Below are 22986 nucleotides of genomic sequence, written 5' to 3'. Positions count from 1 at the left end.
CAACCTCCGTCTCAAAAAAACAAAATCAAAGGCTGGGCGCGGTGGTTCAAGCCTGTAATCCCAGCACTTTTGGAGGTCGAGGTGGGAGGATCACAAGGTCAGGAGATCGAGACCATCCTGGCTAACATGGTGAAACCCCCTCTCTACTAAAAATAGAAAAATTAGCCAAGGTGGTGGCCGGCGCCTGTAGTCCCAGCTACTCGGGAGGCTGAGGCAGGGAAATGGCATGAACCTGGGAGGCAGAGCTTGCAGTGAGCCAAGATCCAGCCACTGCACTCCAGCCTGGGTGACAGAGCCAGACTCCATCTCAAAAAAACAAAAACAAAAACAAAACAAAACAAAATGAAAGCTTGGCTGCCTGCCCTGGCAGGAGCCTGCTACAGGGGCAGAGCCCTCACATAGAATCTCTACTAGGGCAGCACAGAGGGGAAATGTGGGTTTGGAGCCCCCACACAGAGTCCCCACCAGGGCACTACCTAATGGAGCTGTGGGGAGGGGGCTGTCAGCCTACAGACCCCAGAATGGTAGAGCCACTGACAGCTTGCAACCTCATCCTGGAACCAAAACAGGCAACTAACTCCAACCTATAAGAGCAGCCATGGGGGCTACACCCTGGAACACCACGGGGGTGGAGCTGCCCAAGGTGTTGGGAGCCCACTACTTGCATCACTGTGCCCTGGATGTGGGACATGGAGTCAAAGAAGATTTTGGAGCTTTGAGATTTAATGACTGCTCTGTTGGGATCAGACTTGTGTGGGGCCTATTGCCCCTTTCTTTTGGCCAATTTCTCCCTTTTGGAATGGGAATGTTTACCCAATGCCTGTTATATTGTAGGTAAATAACTTATTTTTAATCTCACTGGTTCATAGGTGAAAAAAAAGAAAAAAAAAACCTCATCGCCATATGAAACTCTGGACTTGTGACTTGGCATTTGGGACTTTTGAGTAATACTGGAAAAAGTTATAACTTTGGGGAACTATTGTGAAGTCGATAATGTATTTTAAAATGTGAAAAAGACATGGGTTTTGAGGGGTCAGGAATAGAACGATATGGTTTGGATGTTCGTCCCCTCAAAATCTCCTGTTGAAATGTGATTCCCAATATTAGAGGTGGGTCCTGGTTGGAGGTGATTACCTGGTGAGGGTGGATCCCCGATGAATGGTTTAGACCAGCCCCTTGGTGACAACTGACTTTTTGCTCAGTTAGTTCATGTGAGACCTGAAAGACTTTAAAAGAGTCTAGGACCTTTCCCTTGGCTCTCTCTCTTCCCATGTGACATGCCTACTCCTGCTTTGCCTTCTTCCATGAGTAAGAACTCCCTGAGTCCTCCCCAGAAGCAGACCAGATTTAGGTGTCATGCTTCCTGTATAAGCTGCAGAACTGCAAGTCAACTAAATCATTATTCTTTTAAATTACCCAGCCTTAGGTATTTTTTGGTGGTGATGCAAAAATGTCCTAATTCAACTAGTAAAGGGAATTACAGTGACTGAGACCCATATTTATAGACACTTTCCCTGTGGGTACTCCCAGTTCTCAAGTGTAACAGCTAGAACTCAAGTAGAATGCATCAGAATTACTGAGTTGTGATATCGGTGTAGAGATTTCAGGCTACCAGGGTGGTTATAAATGAAGAGTAATCCCAGAAACTAGGGAGACACAGAGACAATAACATTAATACCTTCCAATTAAAATTCCTCAAATCCTTGACTGACTGTGGAACTGTGTGTCTACTGGGGGCACTCCAATGATGCCAGCAGAAAGCAGAAGGCGCCAGCAGAAAGCAGAAGGCTGCAGCTGAAAGGACTGGACAGAGATTTCAATGACTGTATACAGCAAATGAAATACTGTTTGGAATCTGAATAACACTAAGGATAGAGGAGCCTAGTAAAATCTTCAGGTATTCAATAGTCCTGTTTTAAAGCATAAACCAATGGCTCTGGATGTTAAAGGTGATCAGCCCTCAAATGCCTGCCAGAGAATGATTTCTCCTTAGAGGAAGAAGACATAACTCGGATATATTATTTGCAATGCCCTGTGTATAGTAAAAAAGTAATATCCATTGTAAGAAAAAGAAAATCATGACTCATCATCCAAAAAAAAAAAAAAAAAAAAACCAGCCCATAGAAATACATGACAAGGTGACACACATGTTGGTATAAAGTAGTAAAACAATATGTTAGGGTGTTCTTGCATTGCTGTAAAGGAATGCTTGAGACTGGGTAATTTATAAAGAAAAGAGGTTTAATTGGCTCATGGTTCTGCAGGCTGTACAGGAAGCACAGTGATAGCATCTGCCTCTGGTGAGGCATCAAGAAGCTTACAATCATGGCAGAAGGCAAAGGGGGAGCAGGTGTATTAATGGCAAGAGCTGGAGTCAGAGAGAGAGGGGAGGGGACACACTCTTTTAAATAACCAGATCTCACAGGAACTACCAGAGCAAGAACACACTCATCACTAAGGCACTAAGCCGGAGATTCTCCCTTATAATCCAAATACCTCCCAACAGGCCACCTTTAACACTGGGGATTACATTCCAACATGAGATTTGGCAGGGACACAGATCCAAACCATATCAAACAGTTATTATAAGTTAAAAAGTTAAGAAAATCATGGTCTTAGTGAATGAACAGATGTGAAATCTCATCAAAAGACATGGAAGCTGCACAAATGAACCAAACAGAAATACTAGCACTGAAAAGTGTTAATACTGTAACGTACTTAACAGTAGATTGAAATAAGGGTCAGCATATTTTTGAGAGAGAGCCATAGAAATTATTTAACTTAAAGAGAAAAAAATCAGAAAAATGTAAAGTCTTGGTGAGCTGTGAGTCAATATCATATGATCCAACATACAATTAATTGAACTGAATTTCCAGAAGGAGACGAGAGAGAAATGGGGACGGTGTAGTAAAGAAATAATGACTGAAAGTTTTTCAAATTTTGTGAATAATATCTACTTATGTATCTATGACACTCAGAAAACCACAGCAGAATAAACATAAAAAGAACCATATGTCATAGACTAACTGCAGAAAACCAATGATAAAAAGTTACTCTTAAAATCAATAATATGCATTCTGTCAGATAAAAATGGAGGTCAAAATTGTTGGGGAATAAAATAAAAAAATCTGTACACCCAGAATTCTATAACCAGTAAAAACACCATTACAAAATTCATACAAAATAAAAACATTTTTAGATTTAAAAATCTAAAAAGAATTTGTCTGTAGCTGTTCTGCACTACAAGAAACACTAAAGGGACTAGGTATAGTGGCTCGCACCTGTAATCCCAGCACTTTGGTAGGTCAAGGCAGGCAGATTGCTTGAATCCAGGAGTTTTAGACCAGTCCAGGTAACATAGCCAAATCTCGTCTCTCAAAAAAAGAAAAAATAAAAATAAAATAAAAAAAGCTGGGCATGGTGGCGTGCGCCTGTAATCTCAGCTACTTGGGATGAGAGGTGGAAGAATCACCTGAGCCCAGGAGGTCGAGGCTGCGGTGGGCTGAGGTTGTGCCACCGTACTCCAGCCTGGGCAACCAGAGTGAGACCCTGTCTCAAAACTAACAAGAAATGCTATAGGGAAGTCTCTAGCCTGAAGGTAAGTGATAATAGGTGAAACTAAGATCTGCAAGAAAAAAACAAGGAGCCCAGGAAATTGTGTGTATGTGGAAATATAGAAAAGCTATTTTCTTCTTCTTTTAATTTCTGTAAAAGACAATACACTAAGCAAAACTTAAAACATTGTATTGTGTAGTCTATAACTAATGGGTATGTAAAATCTGACAGCATTTGCACATATAATTGAGGAACTGTCAAGTAGTTGTAAATTTCTTAACTTTATGTGAAGTGGTACATTATTAACTCTAAGTAGACTGTGGTAACATAAGAACAACCAGTGAAAGGGAAATAACACGAAGAAATACAGCTTGGAGCAACAGAGCAACTAAAATGGTATTAGTATAAAAAAGAGTGAATTTGTCATCCCTGGAAATGTCCAGGTTGGAAAGTCATCAGATCAGGAAATTTCAGAAAGACAGGAAATTGATTACTTCTTCTTCCCCTTGAAAGTTGTGATTTGGGGTGTATGACATACTTGATTTTATTTTAATGCCTCAAAGCAAAATGTTTCACAAGACATGTTTTGCTCTTGAAAGTTTTGGCATCTTTCATGTGGCCACTATGGATGTTTACATTCATAAGCTCAATTACTTGGCCTCTTCCATACATTTAAAACAAAGGTAACACATGCTGTTATAATTTAGTTTCACCACCAGTTTCTTTGTTTTATGCTTTCAATAAAATACTATGTCTGCATTTGAGAAATGTTCTGTGCAATTATTCCTGAGAAGAACTGTATGAATTTTTAAATCTATTCTCACAGGAATATTAACAAATAACACACATATAAAGGAAAATGGAAAATGCTAGAACTCCACTCCCACACCCCTTCCCCATCCAACCCTCTCCCACAATGGGGTTCTGCCAAGTACTCCTCAGAGCTTAATCAAACTTACTTCTGTCCAGTTCTGATTCTTTATAAGGTCAGACGACCTTCAGGTTCTCCCACTTCCCGTCAGTGTATTGTGCTTCTCTCCAAGCACCACCACAGAACTGAATCCCATTGGTTTGAAAGAAGTATTTGTGCCTAACAGTGAAAAGCAAATGACATTTTTCTCCCAATGTCAGAAAACATGGGCAACCTGCTCCCTTTCCCCTTTCTTGGCGTCTCTCCCACCTTCCCTCCAAGATCAAATTGGCCTCCCCCAATTCTGTGGAAAAGAAAACAGAATTCCTGGGCCCCATGCCCAAGTGTTTCCAGCCAGCACGGCATTGCCAAGGCTAAATCACCAAGCCAAGGACCTGGGGATGGGCGCAAATGCAAATCAAAAAGGCTCTTGAGAAAGAGGGGTTTCTTCATTTTCTTTCTAGGCGCAGTAATCTATGAACACAGCTCCTTTTCCCAGGCCCTGCAACCTGCCCCTCTGATAGGAAGTGACCCTGGGCTGGCTTTTATCTTTTCTTTCACCTCTTATTGGAGTAGTGACAACTTGTTTTCTTCATTTCTTCCTCCACCTCGGCTTTTAGGTTTCAGCGGACTTCACGGTGCCCCACCCCCTCCAGGAAGACGCCCCCGCGGGCTGGCAGCTCTCCCAGCGCGGGGCGGGGTCCCAGACGGGGCGGCCGCGCGCGGGGAAGGAGGGTCCAGGCGAGCCGGACCCGCCCCCGGACCCCGCGTCTTCCCCTCCCCTCCGCGCGTTTACTTTGTTTATAACTTGAAAAATCCTCTTCCGTCTCCCTTCCCTGCCTCCTCTCCTTTCCCTTTCCTCTGCCAATACAACTAGACCCGCGTGTGGCGTCGCCGGTGCCCAGCATTCTGCGGGGCAGGCGGTGAGTGGGGCTGGACATGCGGGCGCAGAGCAGGACTGGGTGGCGCGGGCGCCCGGGCTGCGGGGCCGAGGTTGTGGTGAGGGGAGGCCCGAGGCCGCGGTGCCTGCGGGCAGGCGCGGGGTCGCGCGGCGTCCTGCGCTGGCGGTTCCCAGACACTGCGCTCGCGTCGCATCCTCAGGTGGTTGCAGAAGTTTCGTGGTGTCGGGCGTGCGTCTGCGGTGGAGACGCAGCAGGTTTGGGAGCGAGCAGTTTCCTGCCCAGGGATGGGGGTCCTGGCAGCACTTCACGGGGGCGGCCCTTTCGTTTCGGTCTGCGTGACAGGTCTCGCTTGATCGCGTTTCTCTTGGGTCTCTAACTGGCGTTTCTACGGCTTGGCTCTCACGAACTCAGGCCAGGCCACTCGCAGGTAAAAACGCTTTATGGTAACTTCTCTACATGCTCGGCGAGTGGAGGCGGTGACAGGAGAGAATCCGTCTCTCATATTGTCAGTTCGGGCAAACTGGGGCGATTTGGAGCTGTGGTTGATTTGTTTTTAGAAATAAAACGTTCATATTTAAAGACTTAGAATTTTATTTTGTGGCCTTATTTATCTTCCCTTAGGATCTGCAATTTAGTTTTTAATTTTATATTGCATTTAAAATGGAGCCACCAAAATAAGTACATGAAGATACAATGCACCAAACTTGATACTACTTAAACGGGAGTAGATTTCCTAATTTAATTGCATTCTCCTGTAATAGTAATACAAGACAACCTCCATCTGTCTATCTGCCCTCATGGTTAGCTGTGAAATACTAGCGGCATTTCCATTAAATGTAAAAAAGACAAGAATGCTAATCATTACACTCTGTGACATGGTTGTGAATTCTATAGGCGAGTGACAACAGGTAGGGGACATATAATCACTTTATGCATGATGTGAGTGGATACCTTAATGTCCATAGGAAACACTGAAATTTGATGGGAAGCATAAGTGAATTTATCAAAGTTTCCAATTGCATCATACTTAATTTATAGAAATCAATTGATGTTTATACATAAACTAGATAATACAGTAAAACAAAGTAAAATTCAGTTTGGCATGAAATAACACAGAATTGGGAAATTATTTTTAAGAAGATATAAAAAGATATGCATGAGAATCCAATAAAGTACATAACATTCTTCTGGGTACAGATATCATTTCTCTAAAACAACGTATAAGTAGAATCCTAACTGAATATTTTTGTTACTGTTTTTAACTATACTGTTTAGCTCATGTGAAAGAACAAACATATATTAATGTTATGTATATTACAAATAATAATATACAAAATATATAATTATTGTATATATTATATATAATTTTAACGTTTAATATTATACATATTCACATATATATAGTGGAGACTTTTTCATATAATAAAAGGTGTTATAAAACTGTGGTGATTAAAAGTCAGTGCAATAGAACTACTACCAGATGTGTAAATGAAACTGAAGAGACATGGAAGAATAAAAGGAAAGCTGGGATTTGATAAGCTTACATTTTAAATCAGTGAGAGGGAAGAAGAAATAACATTTAATTGAATGTGCTTGGACAAACAGGAATTTATTTGGGAAACCTAATAATAAAACTGGAACTTTTCCTCACTGTTAACAGACAAATGTAGTCCAGATGGCTTACTAATTTAAATCTAAATATATGCAATCTAAAAAGGAAAAAAGAAAGCCCAAATAGGTATTTGTGCACACTGGATGCTGGAAAAGCATTTCTAAGCATAATACAAAAACCTAGACCCATTTAGGGACGTGATTTTTGTTAACATTTCCATCCCCCCAAAAAGATACAAACTGGGGACGTTGTTAATAGAAAAAAAAGATAATTTTGCTAATATACCTAGAAAATTTATTAATGACCTTCAAAATCAATGACCCAGTTAAGGATAAAATGAGTCAACTCAAACAAAAGAAATAATAAGCAAATAATAAGCAGAGTGAATACTGTTAGCCACACTAATTATCCAAAACATATATAAAGTAAGACATCAATTTTTGCATTAATTTTACAAATTTTGAAAGTCTGATAACTTTAGGTGTTGTTGAAAATGCAATGAGGAAAATATAATTTTACAAACTTTTAGTGGAAATGTGAATTGGTGAAACTGTTTTTATGGTTAAAGCTGTTCAAATTTACAAATGTTCATTTACTTACTGGAATTTTTCCATCAAAACATGCGCCCAAGTGTACAAATAAAAATGTCTGTCAAAGATGTTTAGGATTGTTTACAATGTAGAAAACATGGATACAACTCTGTAGCCATTTATTGGGAATGGTTACATAATGTATGGTATCTTCAAAGGTAGAATAATATACAGTTTAAAACATTGTAGCTCTAAATGTTCTAACTTGGAATATGTCCAAAACATAAGTTAAAGTTAAAACACAAAATGAAACAAAGAACAAGTTAAAACACTGTGTGTGTGTGTGTGTGTGTGTGTGTGTGTGTAGTAAACATTTTTGTAAATAATTTGGAATATACGTTGAATTGTATTATGAGTAGGGATGTTGTATTACACACTTCTATAATGTATGCATGTGTATAAGAAAAAATTGATAGTGCTTGGTAATTTATACAGAATATTGCCTTCTTGAATATATTAATTGTCGTTTACTACAGAAGAAATATATTTCACAAAACCTTTCATATTGTCTCATTTTTTTTTTCTTTTATAAGTGTCCTCTTTCAGCTGCTTCCTTTAAAGTCCCCTTCCTTTTTCTCCTTGCCTAATATTGATGTTTATGATGTTTATTGCAAGCACAGCAGTGAAGAATTTTGCCTGAGAGATTTCACAACCGGTTAACTTTCATAAACAAAAAATACAAGAATGTTGATACTCATATGTTCACCAGCATTGTACTAAAATTCATTTTTATGGTGCTCATCCTTCAGTGTGAAAGAGATAGATATGCTAATCCTTAAGAAGGAAAACATCTAAAATTGGACTACAAAAAATTTTGTTTTTAATTGCATGACAAGGCTGGGTGGCGGTGGCTCATGCCTATCATCACAGTACTTTGAGAGGCAGGAGTGGGCAGATTGCTTTAGCCCAGGAGTTTGAGAGCAGCCTGGGAAACATGGCGAAATCCCACCTCTAAAAAAATTTAAAAATTAGCCAGGCATGGTGGCACCCACCTGTACTCCCAGCTGCTCAGGAGGCTGAGGCAGGACAGTTGATTGAGCCTGAGAGGTCAAGGCTGCAGTGAGCCATTATCATGCCACTGCGCTGCAGCATGGGCAACAGAAAGAGACCTGGTCTCAAAAATAAAATTGTGTGACAAAAATGCAGTGAAGACAAATGGTACGTTTTGAAAGGATAATTTTAATATAAAATTTTAATACCTTTCATATAAAGAAGACAGAAATAAAAAGCTAACAGAAATGAACAAATGACAAACAGGCAGTTCACAGAAATAGAGTTGCAAATTGCTTTCAAACAAATAATAAAAGTGGCTCAGCCTCCTCATTATAAGATATATGGAAAATAAAACCAATTTTTTTTTTAACATATCAGATTGACAACTACAAAAATGTTGATAAAATACTGTGTTAGGAATGTAACTTTTTGGGGTCTAAATTGATTCAAATTCTTTAGAGTGCAATTGGATAGTATCTTTAAAAATGTACAAAACTTTGATCCATCAATTCTCCTTTCAATAATTTAATGCACAGATGCACAGGAAGAAAATATTTTTTTCAGCATTTTTGATAATAGCCTAAATTTGGAAATGATTTAAGTTTTTGTCATTAAGCAGCCAGGTAAATGCATTATGTTGCAGCCATTAAAAAGAATAAGGTTATATGGACTGAAATGTAATTAATATCAACACATTTTAATAAATGAAAAGAAAAAGACACAGAAAAGTATATAGATGATTGCCATTTGTATAAAAACTATGTATATTACTTTATTTATGCTTAGAAAATCTCTTGGAAGACAAAAAAAATCTAATGTCTGTGGTTGCCTTTTGAAATGGGAAATGGGAATTGGAGTAGGTGGGGTTCTTTTGTATAAATGTATTGTGTAAATTTATGCACTGCTGGCTCCTTGAATTATATTTGTGTTTGTTTGCACGTAACATCTATTTTTTTAAAAGTCTGTTTTCGTAAATGTAAAGTTTCTTATCGAAATGACTTAACTGTATGCAACATGACATCTTGTTTTACTATAATTTTAAATACTAAAAGACTAGCTGTAAAGTGACACAATGAGGCGTTATTGCTAATCATAGTTGGCATGGTAATGTTTTCTTAATGTCTTGTATAAATAACATGAGAATATTGTTCGGATATTTTTGTACTCTAAATAACAAAAACATTTCCCTCTTGAAAGCTGAAAAGGAGACACCTGATATTCTCTTTAAACAATTTGAACCAAATTAATATGTTTAATAAAGGTTACGTATGGACTGTGGCTATCAATTTGCTTTCATTTAATCTCATCTTTTATTTTATATTAAAGCCAAATAGCTAACCTCCAAGATCCTTCACATTTGCTAAAGAGAATGAAATATTCTACCATACATGTTTTCTTTTGAAGGAGTCATGATGTTAATAAAATAATAAATATATTGATATAGGTTATAAAAACAACACTATAAAATCTTAGGTTTTGCCCTTTTAATTTGTTGAAAATTAATCACTCCCTAAGTTTCTTCTAGAATTGATTTTATGCAAAGATACAATTAAATACATATGTGTTAACATGTAATTATAATGAAGATACTGTGTATTTATGGGACATTCTTGCTGCAGCATATTTTATCAACATGGACCTAGGTTTATCTTTTGTGCAAGCCTACAATTAGTTTCTCTAATTCCAGCCCATGTGACAGCAACTTATTAAGTTTACAAGATGTCTACAGAAATGACTGAATCCTTCAGTCATTGGACTTTAATCCACTGATGTTGAGCCCACTGAACTATCCAGTTCCCTGTAGCCAAGAAACCCATAAAAGTAATCAACACAGTCCACCATAGGAGCTGAGAAATTTGGCTTAAAGTCTATAAAGAGGATCGTACTTGGAAGGGTGTGCGTAAAATTTTATCTTTGATGAACATGCGTGTCTTTTAGTTACAGATTCACTACAAGAGAGTACATTGTCAGGTTTTTACAATTATTTTAAAAATTCAGTTTATATAATCTATTATACGTCTATTGTAGAAAATTTAAAGAGGAAATGTTTATATCTTAGCATATTTTCTCCAGGTTTTCCATACTTTTAAAAACATTGATATCATAATTATCCAGATTATATGTGTAACATTTGAATGTAAACATTTAATGATTTTTACAAAACTGTTTGTTACTATATTTTTAAAGGAACATGATTTTATCATAATGTTTCACTATAATGTGTTTACTTAACAATGGTGCTTGATATTTATGTAGTTTACAATTACTACTATTTTCATTGTGCATTCCTTCTGTGAAAATGAGAACGCATCACTTAAAAATGTTATATGGCATATTTTGAATTTATTTTGAATTTGGTATAGAGGAAATTTACTTGGGTTTACAAATGAGATTTGAGAAAAAAATAGATATGTCTTATGTTGGTAAGTTGAACATTTGATTGAATGTATTATGATTCCTACAGCAGATAGGTTTTTATCTGAATGGGGTAAAATTTCATAGATCTGTAACTGGAGGTGTGTGTGTTGGGGCCAGGAGGGGAGGGGATATATTAAAATCACCTGGGAAATGGCTTCCATTTTCTTCCTTACCCACAGAAGCAATGATCTTTTAAAGCTTTATCATGAGACTGCAACAATTCAGTAACATCTTCATGCTTCACTTCTAATTCTTAGTTCTCTTGCTATTTCTCTCACATCTGCAGGTACTTCATCCAGTGAAGTCTTGAACCACGCAAAATCATCCAGGAGGGTTGGAATCAACTTCTTCCAAGCTCCTGTTAATATTTATATTTTGACTTCCTCCCATGAATAACAAAAGTTCTTAATGGTATCTAAAATGGTGAATCCTTCTTAGAAAGTTTTCAATTTACATTGCCTAGATTCATCAGAGGAATCTAGGCCTAGCTTTTGGCCTGTCTTTGCTTTCAACATGCCTTCCTCATTAAGCTTAATCTTTTCCAGCTTTTTGACTTGAAGTGAGAGATGCACGAACTTTCTTTTCACTTGAGTACTTAGAGGCATTTGTAGGCTTGTTAACTGGCCTAATTTCAATATTGTTGTGTCTCAGGGAATAGGGAGGTCCTAGTATAGGGAGAGAGATGGGAGAATAGTTGTTCTGTGGAGCAGTCACAACAACATTTAAGTTCACCATCTTATATAGGCATGGTTCATGGGGTCCCCAAAAAATTACAATAGTAACATCAAATAACACTGATCATAGATCACCATAACAGATTAATTGTAATGAAAGAGTCTGAAATATTGTGAGAATTACCAAAATGTGACAAAGAGACAAACTGATAACATGCTGTTCTACAAAATGGTACTGATAGACTCCTCGATACAAGGATGCCAAAAACCCTCAATTTGTTTAAAAAAATGGAATATCTGTGAATCACAGTATAGCAAAGCACAATAAAACAAGGCATGCATGTACATAATGAGCTATCTTGAGGATGGGATCCAAGTAAACATGAAATTTGTGTCCCATTATGTTTTAAACACATAGCCTGAAGATAATTTTATACAATATTTTTGATAATGTTGGGTATGAAACGTTTATGTACATTGAACCATTGGAAAGCAAAGGTATCAGTATCTCAATCACCCGTGTGGACAATCTGTGGTTATGTGACATCGCCATCATTCCTGACTCTAAATTCATTATGCTACTGATAAGTAATCATTTTCTTATATTACTCACAAATAAGTGCTTAACAGTAAAAAATAGGATGTATCATTAATACAGTGAAAAGACAATGTGTTCAGGGTAACTAAGCAGCGCAGTAGTATCTCCAGAATGCCTGTATCAGAAAGCTGCCAATAAGCAATGGCAGGCTTTCATTCTTTACCTACAATGCTGTATTTTGATTACAAGGTTATTGTTCACTGTATTTTATTATTTTAAGTGAGAAGAAGTATCAGAAGTAGCCAAGTGACCAGCAAGTGTTTCCTCTACAAATGAGAAAGCATTCTGATGGATGACTTTTCAAAATGTTTCCTCTGGAGTCATCTCATTAACTCATTAACAATGGTTTTGTCTTAGAAGTCTCTGTTGATTTTATAAACTGACACAATTTCTTATTCTGTGATGAATGAATGCTCTTCTAGTCCTTCAATAAACCCATCACATGTTTTCACCATGTCATCTATAGGCACTTTGCAGTGTTGACAGTGTCCTCATCATCTTTCACTTGTGACATCATGTTGGTGCTCAAAGTTTTGGAGTTTTGAGCATTTCAGATTTTGGACTTTTGGATTAGGGATGCTTAGTCTATATAGCATTTTATGTGCCAGAATTCTGCATGAATATTTTAATCTTATATAAGTTAGAGATTGTTCATTTCTTTGTTTTCAAGAATAAATGACAGACATAACAGTTTTTGTTTTGCTTTCTTTTTTTTTCTTTTTTTTTTTTCTTCAACAGTTTTAGAGCATAGTCAGGATCATGATGACAAGAAAAAGATGTATACAGTTGGCAGAGCATATAGTTAGCAGGAGCTTGAGAAGAGGGGTTTCAGTCAACTGAAAGATTCCCATGGAAGAAGCAGGATGAGATACAAATAACAGAGAGAACAAATTCTTACACATTTTTTTGAATTTGAAGAATTCATACAATTTTCATTTTTCAGAAAATGGTCCAAGTGTCAATTAGGAACTTTTCAGGTTTGATTTGAAACCCCCATCACAGAATTTGCTTTTCCTTTCTGAGAGACTGATGGGTTATTGTTTTGGGATTAAAGTCTTTGGGGGCTTCCTCTAGTGGAGAAAGAGTTCAGACAAAAGGGAGTGGATCCATTAGATGGCTGGTATAAAAGTGGACAATGTCTTTTCCAGTTGCATGACTGTTTACCATAAAGGCAGACATTTTGAGGCATAGGGTTCTTTATTTTGGGATCCATTGGTTTGGATTTAAAATATGTATGAAGAGCTACTCTTGGGCCCTGTAGCCATTACAACTGTAAAGACATAAACCTGTTTGCCTTTGTAAGGAATTTTCCCACTGTAGCCATTCTAAGTTACTTTTGGTAAGGTTCTCCCATTCGTCTCGAAAAGCACAGGTTCTGGGTCTCTAGTTTTTATACGTGAAGTTGCCTACAATTGCAGATGGTGACGTTCTAGCAACCTTTGACCAGATAAATCCATGATTCCATGTCTTTTATTAACCTTTCCTACCTATTGAACGGCGTTTATTTTGTGTCTGACCCAGTAAAATACCTGAGGCCTCCCTACTGGGCCCAGTCCTGTTTTTGTCATGACTTTGAAACCAGTGTAGATCAAAAATGCTCAAACTCAGCTCAATTCAGAAGTTCATGAAGCTCAGATTTAAAAAATCCTCACCCATGACCCCAGTTGCTGAGAAAGAGCAGTGAGCACATGGGGCATGGTGGGTACCATACCTTGGTCACTCGGTGCTCCTGGGATCACTGGAAGTTTGCTTCAAGATCTGACTTCTCATGTGAAACTCTTAAAAGAAAAACATTAGACAAATTCAGCAGAGTTTATCTGAGCAAAAAACGATTCATGAATCAGGCAGCACTGATAACCAGAAGCGTTTCAGAGAGCTCCACCCAGCAACGTGGGCAGGAAGTATTCATAAACAGAGGAAAGAAGTGACATATATAAATCAGTTGATTGGATCCAGCCTAGTATTTGCTTTATTTGGTCATGGTGTGATGAGTCATTTGCCTTCAACGGACATGGTCTGATCAGTTGACAGCCCGTGATTGGCTGAAGCTCTGCTACCGTCATTGGCTGAGACTCAGCTACTTGTTACCAGAATACGCCCTCAAATCAGGTTGCGGTCTGCTACTTGCAGAGGCAGCTATAGTCCCAATTTAATTTATCAGGTTATGATTTAGATTATGTAGAAATGTGTTGTTTTATTTTTATGAGGTTAGAGAATTTCCTGTTATCTTGCAGTTAGTAATTCCTAGCTCATTACGTTATGGTCAGACCACAAGCGGTATGATTTTAATTTTTTTGTAATATTTTCAGATTTGTTTTATGAGCCAGAATGTGGTCTGTCTAGGTGAATGTTCTGTATGTTGAAAAGAATGCTTATTCGAATGCTGTTGGGTGGGGTGTCCTAGAAATGCCAGTGTTGGTTGATGATGATGCCTAGTTGTGCCAGTATAATTGCTGATTTTCCCTCTGCTTGTTCTTACAGATTTCTAAGAATGGAGGGTAAAAGTCCTCAACTATACTGTGGATTTGTCTTTATTTGTTTAAATTTTGCCAGTTTTAGCTTCATGTATTTTGAAGCTCCATTGTTAGGATCAGTCACACTTAGGATTGCTGTTTCTTGTTAAGAAACTGTCTCCTACTTTTAAGTGATAGCCCTTCTTATCTCTGGTAATTTTCTTTGCTCTGAAATCTACTTGTGAGATATTAATATAACCACTCCAGCTTTCTTTTTCTCTGTAATGACTTTATTGAGATATAATTCACATACCATAAAATTCACCCATTCGAAGTATACCGTTCATTGATTTTTAGTGTATTCAGAGTTGTGAAGCTCTCATCACAGTCTAATGTTAGAATATTTTCATAATTCCAAAAAGAAACCCATGCTCAATAGCAGTCATTTCCCATCTTCTTGAAACCACAAATCTACTTTCTACCTTTATGAACTTGCCTATTCTGGATAGTTCACATAAGTAGAATCATGCACTATATGGTTTTTTTGGTGACTGACTTCTTTCTAGTAGTGTCATGTTTTCAAGGTTCATCCAGGATATAGCATGTATCAATACTAAATTACTTTGTACAGCTGAGCCATATTTCATTGTAGGGATATTTAAAAATTGATCAGTTCACCAGTTGATGGATATTTGAGCTGTTTCTACTTGTTAGCTATTATGTAATGCTGTATAATTGTGTAATGCTGTTGTGAACATATGTTTGTGAAGGCATTTATTTTCATTTCTCTTAGGTATATACCTAGAAATGAAATTACTAGAGGATATGGTTAACTGTATTAACCATAATGAAACTCCATGTTTAACCTTTTGAGGAACTTCCAGACTGATTTTCAAAGCAGCTGTAACATTTTGCATTCCTTAGCAACATGCGAAGGTTTCAATATCTACATATATTTCCTAAACCTTGTTGTTATGTTTTTTATTATAGCCATCCTACTAGGTGTAAAAAGTATCTAATTGTAGTTTTGTTGTTATTTTTTAAAAGAGAGGATCTTGATCTGTCACCCAGGCTAGTGTGCAGTGACACAGTCATAGCTCAATGCAGCCTTGAACTCTTGGTCTCAAGAGATCCTCCCACCTCAGCCTCTCCTGTAGTTGGGACTACAGGTGCATGCCACCATGCCCAGCTAATGTTTAATTTTTTGTAGAGACAGGGTCTCATGATGTTACCCAGAGTTTCTAACTCCTGACCTTAAGGAATCCTCCTACCTTTTCCTCCCAAAGTGTTGAGATTACAGGCATGAGCCATTGTGCCCAGCCTTAATGCATTAATTAGTTTTGATCCACATTTTTTTAATGATTAGTGATATTGAGAATATTTTTATGTGCTTATTGGCTTTAATATATCTTCTTTGAAGAAATATGCAAATTCCTTGGCCATTTTTCAATTGATTTGTCTTTATTTTTGAGTTGGAGTATTCTTTATTCTAGACAAAAGTCTCTCAGATAAATGGTTTGAAATTATTTTTTCTCATTCTGTGGGTTGTGTTTTCATTTTCTTGCTGATGTCCTTTGAACTACAAACCTTTTAAATTTTTATGAGTCCAATTTATTTATTTTTGTTGCTTTTACTGTTGGTGTCATATCAATGAAACCATTGCCTAACTCAATGTCATGAAGATTTATTCCTGTGTTTTCTTGTAACATTTATTAGCTTTATCTTTTGCATCTAAGTTTTCTTTTTCCTTTTTTTTTTTTTTTTTTTTTTTGAGATAGAGTTTTACTCTTGTTGTCCAGGCTGGATTGCAATGGTGCAATCTTGGCTCACAGCAACCTCTGCTTCCTGGGTTCATGTGATTCTCCTGCCTCTGCCTCCCAAGTAGCTGGCATTTCAGGCATGCACCACCACACCCAGCAATTTTTGTATTTTTAGTAGAAATGGGGTTTCTCCATGTTGGTCAGGCTGGTCTTGAACTCCCAACTTCAGGTGATCTGCCTGCCTCGGCCTCCCAAAGTGCTGGGATTACAGGTGTGATCCACCTGGCCTGCATTTAAGTTTATAATATACTTTGATTAATTATTTGTATTGGGTATTATAGGGGTCCAAGTTTGTTTTGTTTTAGTTCTTGGGTTGTTTTTGTTTTTTTTGTATGTAGATGTACAGTTGTTTCAGCACTATTTGTTGAAAAGACTGTTCCTTGCCATCTTGGTATCCTTGCCAAAATTAATTACCTATAAATGCAAAGATTTATTTCTGGATTCTCATTTCTGTTCCATTGGCCTTTATGTCTATTCTTTGGACCAATACCATATTGTTTTGATTGCTGTAGATTTGTAGTAAGTTTTGAAATCAGGAAGTCTGAGTTTTCCATATTTCATTTGCTTCCAAGATTGTTTTGGCCTTTATAGGTCCCTTTTATTTCTATATGAACTCTGTGTTTTAGCTTATTAGTTTCTGGAAAAAGATAACTTGTATTTTGATAGTGATTTTGTTTCATCTCTAGGTAAATTTGGGGAGTATTGCTATCTTAACAATATTAAGATGAACTTGGGATATCTTTCTTATTATTTAGATCTTCTTTAATTCTTTCAACATTTCATGGTTTTAAGTGCACAAGTCTTGTAGTTTTTAATTAAATTTGTTTCTAGTTGTTTTATTCTTTTTGATACTATTATAAGTGTAATTGATTTCCTCCATTGTTCATTGCCAGGGTATAGAAATACAATTGATCTTTGTATAATAGTCTTGTATCCTGCTGCATTGATTAACTTGTTTATTCTTAGTTTTTAATGAATTCCTTAGAAACTTTGATATGACTTAAAAATGTACATCACATTTCTTTATTTCTAATTTAGATGGCTTTATTTCTTTTTTTCTAACCTAATCACTCTGGCTAGAACCTCCAGTACAATGTTGAAAAGAAATAGTAACAGTACATACTCTTGTCTTGTTTTGGTCTTAAGGGAAAGCATGTAGCCTTTCTCTGTTGAGTATGACATTAGCTGTGGAGTGCTTCACAAGTGTCTTACCAGATTAAGAAAGTTCTACTATATTTCTAGATTGTTGACTGTTTATTGTTTTTATCAAGAAAGACTACTGGATTCTTTTGAATATTTTTTCTGTCATCTATTAGGATTATGTGGGGTTTGTCCCTTATTTTATTACCCTGATATATTCATTGATTGAGGTTTTTTTGTTTGATAAACCGTTTTATTACTACAATAAATCCCACTTGGTTGTGGTGTATTGTGGTATATTGTGGATTCAGTTTTCAAGTATTTTGTTGAGAATTTTTGTGTCAGTATTCTTCATGGTTATTAGTGTAGTTTTGTTGTATTGTCTTTACCTGATTTCGATATAAGGGTCATACTGAAATAAAGTGAGTTTTAGAAGAGTTTGCGAAGGGTTGGTATTCATTCTTTATTAAGTATTAGGTAGATGCACAAGTAAATCATCTGTACCTGGGTTTTTTTTGTGGAAAGTTTTTTTGATTACTAATTTAGCCTCTTATTACAGTTCTATTCAGGTTTCCTGTTTCTTCTTGAGTCAGTTTTGGTAGTGTCTGTCTTCTAGGAATTCATCCATTTCATCTACTGTATCTAATTGGCATACGGTAGTTTGCTAATTATTATTCCCCTATAATCCTTTTTTCTTTTCAATGTGAGGTTAGTATTAATATGGCTCTTTTCATTCATTATTTTGGTAATTTGAATCTTTTCTCTTTCTTTTTCTTTATTAGTGTATCTAAAAGTTTGTTAGTTTTGATCTTTTCAAAGCAACAATTTTTAGCTTTTTTGATTTTCTTTTTTATTCTCTATTTATTCCTACTCTAATCTTTATTTCTTTCCTTTTTCTTGCTTTAATTTGCTCTTTCAGAAATATTTTACAGAGGAAGATTAGGTTATTTATTTAAGAGCTTTATTCTTTAAAATTATTTTTATTTACAACTATAAATTTCCCTCAAAACATTGCTTTGGCTGTACCGAATAAGTTTGTGGCCTTTTGTCTTTTCATTGTGAATTTTCATTGTGATTTTTTTGCCAACCCATTGCTTATTAAGGGCACTGTTGTTTAATATCCACATATTTTTAATTTCTTCAACTTTTTGTATTGTTGATTTATAATTTAATTTTCCATTGTATTCAGATAATATTTTATATGATTTCAATTTTTAAAACTTTATTGAGGCTCATGTTATAGCCTAACGAATGTTCTATTTTGGAGAGTATTTCATATGCACTTGAAAATAAGGTATTCTGCAATTGTTGGTTGCAGTGTTACATAAATAATTATAGATTTAATTGGTTCATAATGTATGTGTATTTTCCATCAATTTTATCAGTTTTTGATTGTGTATTTTGGGGCTGTATTGTGATGTGCAGATAAATGTATAATTGTTATATCTTCCTGAGAGATTAATTTTTTCTTCTCTTTATGAAATATTCTTCTTAGTCTTCAGTAATTAGTTTTTGTCCTAAAGGTTTATTTGTATAAGATTAGTATAGCCACTGCAGCTCTTCTTTGGTTAACACGATGTACACCTCTTTCCTTTTTCAACCTGTTTGTCTTTATAAATTGTGTCTCTTGTTTACAACATATAGTTGGATCGTGTTTTCTGTTTCTTTTTTAATCCATTCTGCCAGTTTCTGCCTTTTGATTGGATTGTTTAATCCATTTACATTTAAGGTAATTACTGGTAAGGTAGGAATTATGTCAGATGTTTTGCTACTTGTTTTCTATATGTGTTACATTCTAACTTTCTTGTTATTAGTGTATACATGGTATATCTTTCTTATCCTTTCTTATCCTTTCTTCTTTAACTCTTTTCTGTTTCATCTTTTTCTACCTTATCATTACATTTGAAGTTAGTTTCTTTTAGAGAGCATGTAATTGAGTCTGTATTAGTCCATTTTCACACTGCTGGAAAAGACATATCTGAGATGGGGCAATTTACAAAAGAAAGAGATTTAAGGGACTTACAGTTCCACAGGACTGGGGAGACCTCACAATCATGGTGAAGGCAAGGAGAAGCAAGTCATATCTTATGTGGATGGTGGCAGGCCAAGAGAAAGAGCTTGTGTGGGGAAACTTCCCCTTGTGAAATCATCAAATCTCGTAAGACTTACTCACTATAAGAAAAGCAGCACAGAAAAGACCTGCCCCCATGTTTCAGTTACCTCCCACTGGGTCCCTCCCACAACACCTAGGAATTCAAGATGAGATATGGGTGGGGACACAGCCAAACAATATCAGGGTCATTAAAAAATATGTATTCAACTATTCTGATAACCTCAGTCTTTGTTTATATGCTTACATGATTTTACATGTAAATATTGATAGGTTTGAATTTTTGCATACTTGTTCTCCTTTTTGTTCTTCTTTATCTCATCCATTATAAGGGCTCTTTAATGCTGTTTGAATTTTTTGTAGCATTTATTTGTTTATTGGGTTTTAGACTGTATCTTTGTGAATAGTGATTTTATTGATGACTCTGGGCACTTCTCTCTCTCTCTCTCCATATGTATACATATGTGTGTGTGTATGTGTGTATATATACATATATGTACAATTAACTTTTAACAGCATTCTTATAATTAATATTTTACCACTTCAAATAGAATGTAGAAGTATAACCATCATATGTAGGTCCCCTTATACTCATCAATTTATGTTATTGTCTTATGTATTATACCTACAGACATTGTAAACCTCCTTGAACAATGTTATAATTTTGGCTTTCTTCATCAAAACTATTTTGAAGAATTTAAGACCAAGAATGGCGGCTCATGCTTGTAATCCCAGATCTTTGGGAGGCCAAGGCAGAGGGTCCCTTGAAGTCCAGAATTTGTGATCAGACTGGGCAATAAAACAAGACCCTTGTCTCTACAAAAAAATTTAAAAATTAGCTGGGCACAGTGGCATTTGCCTGTAGTCACAGCTACCATGGGGGCTGATGTGGGAGGTCCACTTGAACCCGGGAGATTAAGATTGCAGTGAGCTGTGATAATAGCACTATACTCCAAACCTAGGCAAGAGAGCAAGAACCCATCTCCAAATAAATAAAAATAAAGTAATTTAACAGAAAATAGTATATTTTATTTATTGATTGATTTTTTTAAAATTCCTGATGTTCCAAGTTTTCTTCTGCTATTTTATTTTCCTTATACATAAAACTTTGATTAAGAATTCCTTTTTAGCAGGTCTGGTGGCAACAAATTCTCTTAGTTTTACTTTCTGGCAGTATGTCTTTATTTTACACTCATTGTGAAGGATGTTTTTCCTTTATATAGAGTTCTGGATTAACAGTTGTTTTCCCTGAGAATTTTAAAAATGGAAAAATATTATTTTATTTCTTCTGCCCTCCTGGATTTTCTTTTTATTATTATTATTATTATACTTTAAGTTCTAGGGTACATGTGCATAACGTGCAGGTTTGTTACATATGTATACTTGTGCCATGTTGCTGTGCTGCACCCATCAACTCATCAGCACCCATCAACTCGTCATTTACGTCAGGTATAACTCCCAATGCAATCCCTCCCCCCTCCCCCCTCCCCATGATAGGCCCCGGTGTATGATGTTCACCTTCCCGAGTCCAAGTGATCTCATTGTTCAGTTCCCACCTATGAGTGAGAACATGTGGTGTTTGGTTTTCTGTTCTTGCGATAGTTTGCTGAGAATGATGGTTTCCAGCTGCATCCATGTCCCTACAAAGGATACAAACTCATCCTTTTTTATGGCTGCATAGTATTCCATGGTGTATGTGTGCCACATTTTCTTAATCCAGTCTGTCACTGATGGACATTTGGGTTGATTCCAAGTCTTTGCTATTGTGAATAGTGCCACAATAAACATACGTATGCATGTGTCTTTATAGCAGCATGATTTATAATCCTTTGGGTATATACCCAGTAATGGGATGGCTGGGTCATATGGTACTTCTAGTTCTAGATCCTTGAGGAATCGCCATACTGTTTTCCATAATGGTGGAACTAGTTTACAATCCCACCAACAGTGTAAAAGTGTTCCTATTTCTCCACATCCTCTCCAGCACCTGTTGTTTCCTGACTTTTGAATGATCGCCATTCTAACTGGTGTGAGATGGTATCTCATTGTGGTTTTGATTTGCATTTCTCTGATGGCCAGTGATGATGAGCATTTTTTCATGTGTCTGTTGGCTGTATGAATGTCCTCTTTTTAGAACTGTGTGTTCATATCCTTTGCCCACTTTTTGATGGGGTTGTTTGTTTTTTTCTTGTAAATTTGTTTGAGTTCTTTGTAGGTTCTGGATATTAGCCCTTTGTCAAATGAGTAGATTGCAAAAATTTTCTCCCATTCTGTAGGTTGCCTGTTCACTCTGATGGTAGTTTCTTTTGCTGTGCAGAAGCTCTTTAGTTTAATGAGATCCCATTTGTCAATTTTGGCTTTTGTTGCTGTTGCTTTTGGTGTTTTAGACATGAAGTCCTTGCCCATGCCTATGTCCAATAGCCTAGGTTTTCTTCTAGGGTTTTTATGGTATTAGGTCTAACAGTTAAGTCTCTAATCCATCTTGAATTAATTTTCATATAAGGAGTAAGGAAAGGATCCAGTTTCAGCTTTCTACTTATGGCTAGCCAATTTTCCCAGCACCATTTATTAAATAGGGAATCCTTTCCCCATTTCTTGTTTTTCTGAGGTTTGTCAAAGATCAGATGGCTGTAGATGTGTGGTATTATTTCTGAGGACCCTGTTCTGTTCCATTGGTCTATATCTCTGTTTTGGTACCAGTACCATGCTGTTTTGGTTACTGTAGCCTTGTAGTATAGTTTGAAGTCAGGTAGCGTGATGCCTCCAGCTTTGTTTTTTTGACTTAGGATTGTCTTGGCAATGTGGGCTCTTTTTTGATTCCATATGAACTTTAAAGCAGTTTTTTCCAATTCTGTGAAGAAACTCATTGGTAGCTTGATGGGGATGGCATTGAATCTATAAATAACCATGGGCAGTATGGCCATTTTCACGATATTGATTCTTCCTATCCATGAGCATGGTATGTTCTTCCATTTGTTTGTGTCCTCTTTTATTTCACTGAGCAGTGGTTTGTAGTTCTCCTTGAAGAGGTCCTTTACATCCTTGTAAGTTGGATTCCTAGGTATTTTATTCTCTTTGAAGCAATTGTGAATGGGAGTTCATTCATGATTTGGCTCTCTGTTTGTCTGTTACTGGTGTATAAGAATGCTTGTGATTTTTGCACATTAATTTTGTATCCTGTGACTTTGCTGAAGTTTCTTATCAGCTTAAG

At 36.6% G+C, this 22986-nt stretch overlaps 1 protein-coding gene across 24 annotated transcripts in view; it reads left to right on the top strand.

The window, feature by feature from the left end:
* The first annotated feature begins 5264 nt into the window (after nt 1–5264).
* Nucleotides 5265–22986, top strand: part of PLSCR4 (phospholipid scramblase 4) — a 67036-nt gene continuing 49314 nt past the window's right edge. For 22 of the 24 annotated variants that reach the window (XM_074031256.1, XM_074031255.1, XM_074031254.1 and 19 more), the window contains exon 1: nt 5265–5388. The gene's annotated coding sequence lies outside the window, so the exon portion shown is untranslated. Of the gene's footprint in view, nt 5389–5566; nt 5795–22986 lie in introns of all 24 variants that reach the window. The other 2 variants (XM_074031241.1, XM_045386829.2) reach the window with 1 other exon arrangement.

Source organism: Macaca fascicularis, chromosome 2 (assembly GCF_037993035.2).
Source record: "Macaca fascicularis isolate 582-1 chromosome 2, T2T-MFA8v1.1".
NCBI classification, from domain to species: Eukaryota; Metazoa; Chordata; class Mammalia; order Primates; family Cercopithecidae; genus Macaca; species Macaca fascicularis.
This window is presented reverse-complemented; position numbering and strand designations above follow the sequence as displayed.